This window comes from Manacus candei, unplaced genomic scaffold (assembly GCF_025592945.1).
Source record: "Manacus candei isolate 608988 ecotype Guabito, Panama unplaced genomic scaffold, ASM2559294v1 h1tg000015l, whole genome shotgun sequence".
NCBI lineage: Eukaryota > Metazoa > Chordata > Aves > Passeriformes > Pipridae > Manacus > Manacus candei.
This window is the reverse complement of record NW_026138063.1, coordinates 2,411,377-2,425,256: the sequence shown is the minus strand read 5'-3', so window position 1 is coordinate 2,425,256 and position 13,880 is coordinate 2,411,377. Positions and strand designations below refer to the sequence as shown.

Below are 13,880 nucleotides of genomic sequence, written 5' to 3'. Positions count from 1 at the left end.
TCCCCTCCTCTCAAAGCTCCTGGAACAAAAGTGGGAAAAGCTTTGGAAATTGCACCTCCCGAGAAGGAAACGGCAGCACGAGCTCTTGCAAGCAGCGAGTTAAAAGACAGCTGAGGGAGCAAAACAAACTTCAAGGCTAAAATTAGCGAGTGGTTTTATCCAGGAGGGCTGATTCCTGCTGGGTTTTAGGGATCATGCTGTGCCCAGCTCAGGCACAGCTCCCCGCTCTCCTGGAAGTACAAAGGCAGCACTTTTTACAACAGAACTGCAGTTCTTGATGAGTGATGCCAATCCATCCCCACCCCCAGCTTTATCCGTGCTCACATTCCCTGTGGGGCCATCCCAGAACGTGGAGGAGTCGGAGCTGAGCTCCCAGAAAACAGGGATGTTTCCCAGACCCCACCTGGGAACGCGGGGCTGGATCTGCAGCTGAGCCACCACTGGTCCCTGTCTCTGCTTTTCTCTGAGCTCAGGAGGCTCATCCTGCCCGACTCCCACTTTCAAAAGAAGCACTGGAAATTTGTTAGTCAAGATTAAAGATGACACCAGTTTATTATGACTATTTTTCCTCTCCTGGAAGGCACAATTCCCCAAAGGTGCTCCTACTAACAGGCAAGAACCATCTGCTTCCCAAAGCACAAGTCGCTGCTAAATCAGGTTTACAAATAGAAGGTGCTTAGTAACAATTCCCTGTCATGAATTAAAATATAAATGCAATTTTGCCTGTCACCTGTGGCAAGCAGGGAACTTGTAGATACTTTTCCCTGGCAAGCAGGGAATTAGAGATATTTTTCCCATTAATGAATTCCCCCAGTTTTGGTAGAACAATCTCATCTCGTTGCTCCCTTTAGAGTCTCGTGAGAGAGAGTTTTCCATTCCAGCCTGAGAAATAATCTCTGATTTTTCGTTTATTCCCTCCAATGAAAGCTCATGTCTTTCTCACACCCCATCACAACCAATTTGCTCCACATCCCACTGGCCAGATGATTTTTTTTTTCCCCAGTTCCACTGGCACAAAACCCATGACCCCCTGAAGAAGTGGAAGGTTTTGCTCCCATCAGGGTGTTGTGGTTCATCCTTTCATCCACAGAAATTCCCTCCTCCAGGACATCTTTTCCAAGTCCATAGATCTCAAAGTTTGATGTGATTGACACAGACACCTCAGCCCTGGAATTGGAGTGATCACCATTTCTGCCACTGTATCTCCAGGGCTTCCATCATCTCACAGAGCTCTGGATGTTGGGAGTTGCAGGACTGCAAACAAAGAAAATAAAATATAAAATAAAAAAAAAGGAAAGGAATCTGAGCATCTCTAGGCACAGAGACTGTGTCTTATTGTGTTGAAAACACTTCAAGATCACTTTGAAATATTTAAGATTTTGGTAAAACCTCAAAAATAAGTTTCCTCTGTCCTTGTTTTCTTTGCAAAAAACCCACCAACTTTGCCTGGAAAATCAAGTTACAGCCTCAACAGCTCAAACCTTGCCGCTTTAACCCTACTTTCCACAACTGGGTTTTTCCCAATTGTTTTTCCTTGTCCCTGTGGATAATCAAGGATCACCAGAAATTATTAGATTTAGAAAGCAACATTTCTGCTGAAAACTTGAATAAAACAACCTCACCTCTGTGACAAAACCTGACAATGTCAGTTCTATTATAAAAAAGAAATATATACAGTGGAAGGTGTCCATGGCAGGGAGTTGGAACTGGATGATCTTTAAGGTCCTTTCCAACTCAAACCCTTCTGGGGTTCATGGTTTTCAAAAGGAAATCTTCTCACTCATAATGGTAAAGGATCTTGTGCAAAACTTGACCCAAAACCCTCACATTTTTTTTCCCCCTCTCATTTCTCAGTCTTTCCATGACTAGGAAGACACATTCCATCTTTTGTCACCTGTATATCCAACTCAAGAGCACCTCATTTAGAAGGGTCCTCATCTCCATGTTCTCACCCCTCCAGGTTGTCTCTTGCTTTCTCCAGTAGCACAACCTCAATTTAAAATCTTTAAAAAAATTAGGAGTTCCTTAAAATTCCCCTCACAGGTCTCTTAACTTCTTCTTTTTGCTTTTACAGTCATTTTAAATACAACAAGGGGACGCTTTTAAATCAATTTTTGTGGGATGAGACAGACCCAATGCCAAAAATCTTATTTACATATTATTTTATGGTCTTTTTTGCATTTTATTTTTAGTTTTCCTTGGATATAAATACAGCTTTTGTACCTTCTATTTAAGAATAAAATAGTTATATTTATATATTAAATAGAAAACCACCAACTTAATATTAATCAATTGAATTTAAAGCCTTTAATAAGGAAGGAAATCACTTCCTTCACGACTTTAGTGTAGCAAGGACTGGATAAACTTCTCCCAGTTTTTCAGTGGCTGCAAATATGGTCCTGCAATGGTTATTGCATTTATTGATTAGTTATTTATGGCTTCTTTATAGCAGAACTTAGTGAAAAGCACCAGTGCCTGGTAGACCATCTCTGCTCCAATAATGACAAATCACAGCAATTAGTCAGCCTGGAGCCCAGGAAAGCTTCCCAAGGTCATTAGTTTGCTTCAGGCAGTACCTGACCTCTGCTTTTCCACCCCCTGTTTCAGGAGAATTCCATTTAAAATCCTCATAATTGCCTGGACGTGCAGGATCTCATTTGAAATCAATTCAGTCGCTTTCCCCTTCCGTGTTTCTAATATTGTTTCTAAAGTATCACGACAATTTAAAGTAATTATGTTTTAATTAACGCTGATTTTCAGTGGAAGTCATGCACAGCCACTTAACAGTTTCCACATTAGTACCCAAATAAGTTCCCTGTGATTATCTGGGGACTCAAAAGCAGAAGTAATGAGACATTGGTATGATCTTTGTTGGGTTCTTCACAAAAAGATCTTTACTGGGCTCTGTGAGCAGCACTTGTCAGGGCCACAGAAAAAAGTACAGCAAAAGCCCCAAACATGCAAAGCAGAATTCACCTCAAAAGGCTGCTTTAAAATTTACTTTATCATTTTGAGTAGGAAATAACAGCACTTCATAGGATTTTAAGTTTGGGGGGGATTTGTGCACAGCAGGACATGAGCTTGAATTAGGACACAGAGTTCAAAAGGAGGAACGTACATTTTCCCAGAAAAGCTTTTTATTTGGGATACAATGCCACAAAACCCCATAGTTCAGTGGCAGAGGGACATTGCCAACCTACCCACACAGTTCTGTTGACATCCTGAATTATGGAAGTGCTTTTGTACCCAAAAGGAAGAACAGTCATGTTGCTGCTGCACCAAAACTGCCTGTGAGCAGGAAGTCCTACAGAAACAAAGCAGAGCTCTAGAGAGTGGGTTTTTAAGGGACATGGCATTATTCCTAGAGGGAATATCAGTGGCAACAGCATGCCAGTGTTTGGTAAGTGTTTGGCACAAAGAGACAGCATATGGTATTTAATGCAAGGAAATTAAAGAGCCCTATGCTAGTCAGCTGGAGACACATCCTGCTGCAGTAATCCTAAACCCTGAATCCTAGCCTAAATCCAGCCTGAATCCTAGCCTAAATCCAGCCTGAATCCTAGCCTAAATCATATCCTAAAATCCTCTCCCCCTCCAGATTTGCACCTGTATGAAACTGGTGGAACACCAGTGCGTGGTTCAAGCAATCTGCCTTGTTACATCTCATCCAGGCTTTCCAGGTGCTTATAAATGATGGATTCCAGATCAAATTTATACTGAAGTGCTTCAGTAATTCAGAGGTTCTCCATTTCTATTTCCCATTTCTGTTCCTGACCTCTGGAATCTCAGACTGGCCACCTGCACTTGTGGTCAACTGTCCATTTTTATTCTGTAATTTCAAGTCTCTCTCTTTCCACTAAAACACTTTATCCTGAAATTTTGAGGCCCTGCATTTCCTTCCTCTTGCTATTCCAACTCCACCTTGCTAAAAGCTCCCATGCAGCACAAATAACCCAAACTAAGTTTCCTGTGCAATGACATTATAATCACTGAATTTTCAGTTTCACCATGTTTATCAGATTTGGCTCCTTTTCCAGGATGAAACCCAAAAAAATCTCTGTGTTCCCATCGGCTGCTCAGTGGACTGTTCAGGGAGATAATTTTGTTTCACCTCTAGAAACACTTGAAGTGATTCTGAGTGTTCCTGCAGTCGCTGCCAGTGAAGTGAACCCCCCAAAAATCAATTCTAACACAAATTTCCAGCATCTCTATTGACCAACATTTTCTCTTTCCTTGCCCTATAAACATCTAACCCATTTCTATTACAACATTCCTTTTAACTCATCCTTGACAGAACAAGCTAAGTCACATATTCCAATTTGTAGAGAAGTTGCCTTTAATTACCCTGAATTAGAGACACATTTTGTTACTTTCCCATATTTCATCACGTGGGTTTTCCTATTGAAATGAAGGATTTATTTCCATGCTTCAGCATTGCTTCAAAAAGATGTTATAAAGTAGAGGCTCAGGATCGGTGACAAAATGTTTCAGCTATTTTCATGTTAAACATCATCTCTATGGAAACACCACAGTTAAATTTAATATGAATTATCATTGATTTTTCTAGCAATGCAGACCAGCTTTAGAGTCCAAGTTTAAAGGGAAAAAATTAAGATTTTAGGTGTCTGAACTGCCTTACTGGGTATTTTAACCATAACCAAGTTTTCCTTTGTGCACGGAAGTTGCTCTCAGTTCATCGAGGTGTGCAGCAGGATGGAGGAAACCCATTGAAACACCCTTAAAATTAAAATATCTGCTTGGAGTTGAAAAACTTCTTATTTCTGGCCCTTAATTTTACAGATTAATTCACATTTCAAGACTTTGAAAGCTCCTGTAGAGCTCAGGGTGGGCAGGTGAACCAGCAGCTCTGGCCCATCCTGAGAGAACTTCTATTTTTTCATTGTTATCAATGTCTTCCCTCCCTTGATTTAATCCATGAGCAGATTCTGCAGTGACAGTGTCAGAATTAACAGTAAATCAAATCAGCACTAGAACTGTGCTGAAGATTAGAGAGATCTCCCAGTTTTTTGCTGCCAAGATAAAAAATCCCAACGGTGACAGCAAAGGTGCTGCAAAGGCACCCTATCAGCAAGGGGAGTCCTGGGGAAGGGAATTAGCAAGACTTAAAAATTAAAAAAAAATATATAGAAAATGACTGAAGATTAGAAAGAGGAAAAAAAATAAATCTTGGTCTGCTAAGTTTTACATGTATTAATTATTCTGAAAATATAGGAGTAGGAGGTTGCAGGACAGGAAAGATGATTTCAGAGAACGAAACAACAGAACTAAATGATTCAATAAAAAAAAAATATAGATAACTTTTATACTGCCATGATGGTTGTTATTAGTTTATGAGCATTTCAAGAAAGCAGTGGCTCTACATAACGTTATCATATCACTGTATGGACCATCAGACTTTATACCCCGAGACAAAGAAAAAAAATTCAATATAGAAGAAGTTTTAACGTGATTTTTCCGTGCTAAGGAACAGTAAGTTCTCCAGAAACTCCCTTTCTATGGCAATAAATCATCTTAGTGGAAAAAACCTGAGAATCCCCATTGTCTACCTGAAAAAACTTTCTACTCTGTTACTCCTTGCCACTCAATAAATAACATTTCTATCGAGGATCAGCAATCTTGACAGAAACAGAGAAGCGCATTTTAAATCATCATTTAAACCGTAAAAACTGATTCCAAAACCTGCAGCTCTGCAGAACAACCTCGCCACGTGCTGAGCAAACCTGGAGCAGGGAGGGGAAAGCGGGGGATTTGTTTAATTTTGGAGCTATTTTAGGGTCAGGTTTTGTTTTTCCCGGTGTTTCGGCAGCGTTTCCTCGGGATCCGAGGCCTTTGATAGAAACCATCCATCAAGTTAATTACTGCAAGTACCTTGTTCTCAGGAGTTGGGAGGACCCCCAGGTGAGGGTGACACGGCCACAGTGGGAGCCTGAAGGAGCCCAGCAGGGCCTGTGACAAAGCTTCACCTTCAGTGGGGACTGGAGGGCACAGCACGTTCCCTCCCCTAAATCTGGAATTACTTACGTTTGCTGCTCTCACAAGATAAAAAAACAAACCCCACCACCAAACAGGTGGAAAAACACCACAGCTCACCCACAAATCTTGTACTTACAGGAACAGCAAATATTTTATGTAGTTTAGGGTTTTTGGCTTATGATAAAAAAAAGTAGATCTCCCTCCCTGCAGGAGGACTGCTCGCTGGAGGTGTTATTTTTAAGGGCTCTGTTACTATTCACCTCAGAAGACACCTACACACCCAGCTAATGCAAGAAGCCTGGTGACATAAGATTATAACATTAGCATACAAGGCTTCTCATGTATAATTTATATTTCTGTGGGTTTAGCTGCTTTTTTTTTTCTCCCCCCTCTCCTTGGATGCTCGGTGTTCAATTCCAGCTAATCCTTTCATCTTTTCCGATCTAGATTGTGAAGGTCAACCCAAATGCAATATTCCTTGTAGGACCCCAACCAAGGTCAGCCTTTGAATTTGATGAGCAAACTTTCCCTCAGGAGGATGAAGTAGGAGGTAGCAATCAGTTCACCTCCCTAATTACTGAGCCTTCCACACCGAAATGCCCACGTTGACAAAGAAAATAACACTTGTACTCTGTTTTTTACAGGCTCAAGGACAAAGCTGAGGTCCCACATGATGGGACCTTCCCTTAAATTGCACCCTGGATGACTTGAAACAGGGGCTGTATAAGCAATAAAATTACTCATCTTGCCTTTATTTGATTGCTTTTTTCCCCCAGAAAGGTGGATTGATGCACTTAGGGGCACAAATGGCAGCAGGACTTTGGGTATAAATTCAATATTAAAGATTTTGATGATTTCTTTAGAGAGAAGAACGTCCTCCCTGCTCAAGTTCTCTCGCTCAAAACAGACAAAGTTTGAGAGGTGAAGGATCAAAGTACTTAACATTTGAAAATCCCTCCAACTGCTTCCTTAAATTCACAGCCAGTGGCTACAGATGGACACAAAGGGGGTGGGAAGGAAGAAGCCCCTTCAGTTGGCTCATGTCCATCAACCCCAGCAGTGCCCAGACTGTGCAGCCAGGAGGTGAATGTGACATCCCATTTGTCCTACATCCACATTTATCATGGAATCTCACAATGGGTTGGGTTGGAAAGGACCTTAATGACCATCAAATTCCAACCCCCTGCCATGAACAGGGACACCTTCCACCAGCCCAGGTTGCTCCAAGCCCTGTCCAACTTGGCCTTGGACACTCCCAGGGATGGGGCAGCCACAGCTTCTCTGGGCAACCTGTGCCAGGGCCTCCCCACCCTCACAACCAACAATTCCTTCCCAATATCCCACCTATCCCTGCCCTCTGGCAGTGGGAAGCCATTCCCTGTGTTCTGTCCCTCCATCCCTTGTCCCAAATCCCTCTCCAGCTCTCCTGGAGCCCCTTTAGGCTGTGGAAGGGGTTCTCAGGTCCCTTGGCCTGCACCATTCTGTACTTCCATTTAAAGGATTTTCCAGCTACAATTTCTACGTGAGAACAGAAGGGTTTCCAGATGTTCCAAGTGCCCTCTCATCCTGGAGAGCAGTTCCTCAGCCATCCCCTGCACACTTGGCTTTGTCATGCCAACCATACCCTCTGATATCAAGGTTCTCCAAGCAGGGTTTACAAAGTACTGTCTGAAAATAAAAACCAGCACTGCTCAGAACTAGATTTCTTTTTCCTCTTAAAATACAACTTAAAGGAACAAGATTCAGCTATTTAGCATGGCCAGATCTGGGAGAGGCCTCAAAAGCCACATTTTCAGGCTTACTAGAGTTTAAGTCCCTTAAAAACTTCAGAATAGGAAAGTTTTTGCCAAGTTCTTTGCACAAAACATTTCAGATTTATAAATGAGAACAGAGAGAGTTTAGAGAAACCTTTGTCATTTCCAGTAAAGCTTTTTTTTTTGCAATTTTAGTTTATTTTTAACTTCTGTACAGGATAAATAATTTGTAAATGTCCCAACAACGTCCATAAAACAAAAGGGAAAAGAGTTTTTTTGTTTTATTTCTTTTTTTTTTTTTTAAAAAAAAGCAGGTGTTCTCAAGGGAGCATTTGTATAAACTGTTGTCAGACATGGTGGTGTAGGAGGACAGGAGGAACATTTCTATTTGGAAATACTCTTTGCATATCAGCAATGAATAAAACATAGGCCTTTGTGTGCACATTATATCATGGAGCATGACTAATCTTGGAATACTTTCTGGCTTTTTCTAAATTCCAAAAAAGAAAATATGAGGGGATTAGCTCAAGTTGCCATTAATAAAAGATCAACTGTCACCTTAAGACTCAGCTAAACAGAAATAAAACAACACAGAAGCTTCTGAAAACTATTCCTGTTGGTTGCCCAGCCCCTGCCAGGAATAATAACTTCTGGAAACTTGGTGGCTTTCTACTGGACTTTTTTTTATATATATATATTATCATTTACCATTGTCTTTGTTGGTAGTCTAAGAAAAAAGATAGTCAGTCTTTCTTGATCACTTTTTTCCAATTCCTTGAATAATAATACTACTGAGATAAAAGGATCTTCTGGATAAGGATCACTTTGAAAGGACAGAGCTCTAGATCTTTCTTTTCTGACTGGAAAGTAGGACAGGCTACAGTTTAAAGCCAAGTTGGATGGAGATTTGGGCAACCTGGGCTAGTGGAATGTGTCCCTGCCCATGGCAGGGGGTGGAACTGGATGAGCTTTAAGGTCCCTTCCAACCCAAACCATTCTGTGATTCCACAAGTCACAGACACAGCTCTGCCCTATCATCTCTAAAAGCTGAATATTTCACTGAAATTAGTTTGCAAAAGATGTGAGAAGGGACAGAAATTTGGTGAGCAGCTCACGTGCCCACCACAAGCCCTCCTGGTCCTCGGGGTCCAGGGCATGACAGCAACAGGCTCCAGGAGCAGCAGCGAGTCCTGGCACCCAGCACTGTGAGCAACAAATAAAAACAGGGAGCTCTGTGCTCTCCCTGGGAAACCACAGGCAGGTACCAGTGCAAATATTGCAGTTTAGTTGCCAAGCAACCTCCTTATCCTCCCAAATTCATGTTCAAGCAGCCACAGAATCGCTTGTTCGAAGGAACCGGAAAACAAAAACAAGTTGTGGCTGCATCAGCCTGGTTTGCTCAGCAAAGTGCAGGAGAAGCAAAAATCCAACCCCCAGCCAAGGCTTCTCTCAATGGAAACAAGTGGAAATCACAATATTAACTTCAAGATGCCAAATATGCATTTTCCTCCTCGCACAAACAAGTAAATGGAGCTCTGTTGGGATTAGTGTTCTCCAAAACACACCTTGGAAAGGGGACCTGCTCCCACTCAGCACTCAGGACGAGCCACCTCCTCTCCAGAGGACCAGGACACCTGGATGAGCTTCAAAATACTCTTTTACTTGAAACTGTGGGGCAGAAACTGTGGGAAATATTGGCTATAACGATCAAAACCAATTGACCTGCCCTGGCAAACAGTTAAATATCTTCAGAGGGGTTTGTAATCATAGAGTGACTTGGGCGGGAAGGACCTTGAAGATCATCTCAATCCACCTCCTACCATGGGCAGGGACACCTTCCACTAGCCCAGGTTGCTCCAAACTGGCCTTGGACACTTCCAGGGATCCAGGAGCAGCCACAGCTTCTCTGGGCAACCTGTGCCAGGGCCTCCCCACCCTCACAGCCAGGAATTCCTTCCCAATATCCCATCTAACCCTACTCCCTGTCACTTTGAAGCCATTCCTCCTTATCCTCTCACTCCATCCCTTCTAAACACTCTCTCTCCAGCTTTCCTGCCAGCCCCTTCAGGTCCTGCAAGGCCCCACTCTGGTCACCCCAAAGCTTCTCTGCTCCAGCCTCAACAATCCCAACAGTCAAACACCACACAGCCCAAAAACATCTTTGTGAGGAGGGGTCATTTTATTCTTTCATTACTCTAAGAAGTGAATAGAAGCAAATGGCATCAGTCCAAATCCAACCTGATGGGAAATCAAGAACTGGGGGTTTAATCCACTTGCTCACATTCCTTCATCCACCTGCCTGAGACCTGAACTGAACTGCCAGCCAAGGATTTTAGGCAGCTAATTGCACATTTCTCCTCTTTTCCCCACTGTTCTCTAGCATGTTTTCCACAAACACAAATCAACTTGGTGTGTCCATATACCTGTGCACAAATACACACATCTCCATGGGAATGTAGAGATGACAGAGTCAAGATTAACTGCTCGTAATACGTTCAAAATTCCAACATTTCATTTGAACATTGTGGACATTTTGGGATGGAAAGCTTTATGAGGAAAAAAAATTACATCTTTTCAGCCTGAATCAAGCCAAATGTTTAGCATTACCCAGTGTATTTAAATTTCAGTCAAGACAGATTTGGAAGAAAACTATTCAGAAAATAATTTGGAATTTCCTACTTCAGAAGAAACTAATTAAGAGGTTATTTTTAAAACTAATTAATGAAGTGGTAATAAATATTTTATTTCTTCATTTCTGGTTACTATATGAGGGTTAAAAAGGATCCAATAAAACTTTTAATAGTCTTCTCTTACCTGCAGTTGCCATGTTCTGCCATGTCCTTCCTTGAAGCCTTTGTCAGGAGTTTCCTCCTCCTCTTGTCCCCTCAAAATCTCCTTTGGGACAGCGAGAGCTGCAGTGGGTCAGTGTGGGAATCCTCTCCTCAAACACCATCCTGGAGACACAGTAAATAAAAACTGAGAAGAAAACCCCACACAACCAACCAAACCCATAAATAAAAAGGCAATTTTCTTACTAGGAAGACTTTTAACAAAATCAAATTACAGATTTCAAACAACACAGGAAGCACAAGAGCTTCAGAGAGTGGGTAAATAAATTATTGTATAATATTTCTGAAATGCTCTGATTGAAGGGCTTGATTTTTTCTTCTTTTTTCCCTCTTCACTTTTTAAGGACAGAATCTTTTAAACTCTAATCAGTCTCTGTCACTGGGCTGGTCCATAGTACTGTGTCTTTCACTAATCTTATTTTGCTGTCTCCCTCTTTTGCCTCGCTTTCGAAATGTTCTCTTCAATCCAGGATAATAAAGATCTGCCTCCTGAAGGTCTTTTGCCTCTTGTTTTTCAAGCAGATACTTTTTGAGCAAAGTTCTGGCACGGAGAAAGAATTGTGTGAGAGCGAGTTTGGGATGAAATGGCATCCAGAGAGCAGGAGACTGAGGGGACAGTTGGATGTGCCACATTCCTCCCCCCAGAGCCTCCCTGCCTGGGGAACTGCAGGAACAGGAGAAAATCATCATTCCAACCCACGAAATGCAAGCTGAGGGGAGTTAAATATTTACTGGGAAAGATCAAGAGACCTTGAGTTTCCCTGAGAAAATCCAGCCTGTGGGCTCAAGTTTGAGGAGCTGAACCTAAAATTAGCAACAAGTGCCCAAGTGCAGAGCAAAGGGTGGGGATGCTCTGACCCTCAGCAGGGCCCTGCCAGCTGAGGCCAGGCTGGCACATGTGCCCAAAGCCCTGGTCATTCACAATCTAGCTCAAAACCCATAAAAACATCTTCTGTGAGGCCTTCTTTGGATTTTTTTTTTTTTTGGAGGTGGTGGAAATCTTTGCAAGGCAAGAACAGAGCCCCAGGCTTTAGCTGGGGATTCAACAGGTCCTGAAGGATGATAATCAACAAAATCATACAGTTCACAAGAAATAAGGGTTTGAGATGGATCTATGGATAAAATAGTCCATGAGAAGACATGGAAAACTCCTGCATAAGTCCTTCTATTTTATATATACATGTATATTTATGTATATCATAGAATCAGGGAAAGGTTTGGGTTGGAAGGGACCTTAAAGATCCTTTAATTCCAACCCCCCTGCCATGGGCAGGACATTTATATAAGTCAAGAGTTATAGATAAGATATATTTATTTTATATATCTGAATTTTCTCATGGTTTCTGTTCTTAAATCCTTCCCATTGCAGAGTTCTTAAGAAATCAAGTCACACCAGTACAAACTTCTTCCTCTCCAGTTTCTCCTCTAAAGACAAATAATCAATAACATCACACTGATTTTAACTCAATACACTTTTAGACATGCAATCCATTCATGATAAGCATTTTACCTACTTAGTTTTACCAAAATGTTTCACTTATTTTAATTTGACACCTTTTTTCTACAAAAAAAAAAAAAAAAAAAAGGAGTCACAGATGTTATTGTCAAGTCCCATGAACTCAGAGCCTGAGAGGTGACAATCATTTCTATAAGTCCCTGTTTCTTTCCTTATATCATTTTTTAATATATTTTTTTTTATATTGTAACATTCAAAATACTTTTCCTGGCTAAAAAATTAAAGTCTAATCTTACAAACATTTAATACTAAATGTTTGTGTATGGGGAGGTTTCTCATAAGCTCATGTCTTTTGGGGGGTTCTCTGAGGTTTTGGGGGGAGTTGTTCGGGGTTTTTTCCCCAGATATGAGGTACCTGAACAGAGGTGAGAAGATCACAGGCTCCAAGGAGGCTCTAAAATTGGAAATTAGAAATAGTGATAACCCTCCAGCCCCACAGCACTGCCATAACTCAGACTCCCTGGATTATTCCTGCAAAGACATTATTCAGACTAATTAAATAATCCAGATAATATCTCAGGATGGGGAGATTATTAGTTTAAAAATTGCTCCAGGTGAGAAAACCACCTTCTCTGCCCCACAAACCGCCCTCAGCTCTGGCTGGGGGGGACAAAACACAGGGAATTGCTGCACATAACTCAGTTTGAGCCCATTATCACACTGTAACACTTCTCACAAGGTGCCTGTGTGTGTTCTCATTACATATTTACTCGTTATTCCCTGTAATAAAACAAGCAATTTTAAAAATGGCCCCATCAGCAGCGAGATGGAAGGAGAGCTCATTTACAGTAGGGCCATGTTCCTCTCAAGCACAATTGCCATTAGTGATCTATTATATTATTAATAAAAATCATTTTAGCCGCAGCACTCTGATGTTTAGCTCCAACATAAATATTATCAGCACTAAAATGATTGTTATGAGCCAGGAATGTTACAAACCAAGATAATTCCATCAAACAGCAGAGCCTGTCGTTAATGTGCACTGACAGGGTCTACCTCACACCAGGCTTTCAAATGCTCATTTTCCAAGGCAACTTCCACTTAGGGAAAGCTGGAAAACACAATTCATCATTTCTGCAATAAATGTAGAGGGGGGAAAATTATTTTTACGCTGCAGTAATGCATTATACAGAATATGGAGAGGAAAGGGACACCAGGATATCAGAGGGATGGAGCAGCTCTGCTGTGAGGAAAAGGTTGAGGGAGTTGGGATTGTTCAGCCTGGGAAAGAGAAAGGTAAATTTTGATTTAATTCAAGCTGGAAAGATTTATCGTTTTCCTCATAAAGTTTTCCATCCCAAAATGTCCACAATGTCCAAATGAAATGTTGGAATTTTGAACTTATTACTAGCAGTTAATCTTGACTCTCTCATCTCTACATTCCCATGGAGATGTGTGTATTTGTGCACAGATATATGGACAGACAAAGTTTATTTGTGTTTGTGGAAAACATGCTAGAGAACAGTGGAGAAAACAGAAGAAATGTGCAATTAGCTGCTTAAAACCCTTGGCTGGAAGTTCAGTTCAGGTCTCATGCAGGTGGATGAAGGAATGTGAGCAAGTGGATTAAACCCCCAGTTCTTGATTTCCCATCAGGTTGGATTTGGACTGATGCCATTTGCTTCTATTCACTTCCTAGAGTAATGAAAGAATAAAATGACCCCTCCTCACAAAGATGTTTTTGGGGTGTGTGGTGTTTGAGTGTTGGGATTGTTCAGGGTGGAGCAGAGAAGCTTTGGGGTGACCTGAGTGGGGCCTTGCAGGACC

At 41.6% G+C, this 13,880-nt stretch overlaps 1 long non-coding RNA gene across 1 annotated transcript; it reads right to left on the bottom strand.

Annotated features, from left to right (window-relative positions):
• Positions 1 to 576: 576 nt before the first annotated feature.
• Positions 577 to 13,167, bottom strand: LOC127468600 (uncharacterized). The gene is made up of 3 exons (XR_007903604.1): positions 13,053 to 13,167; positions 10,563 to 10,702; positions 577 to 1,254 (listed from the first exon to the last, which is right to left on the bottom strand). It is a non-coding gene; the product is annotated as an uncharacterized LOC127468600 (long non-coding RNA).
• Positions 13,168 to 13,880: the final 713 nt, after the last annotated feature.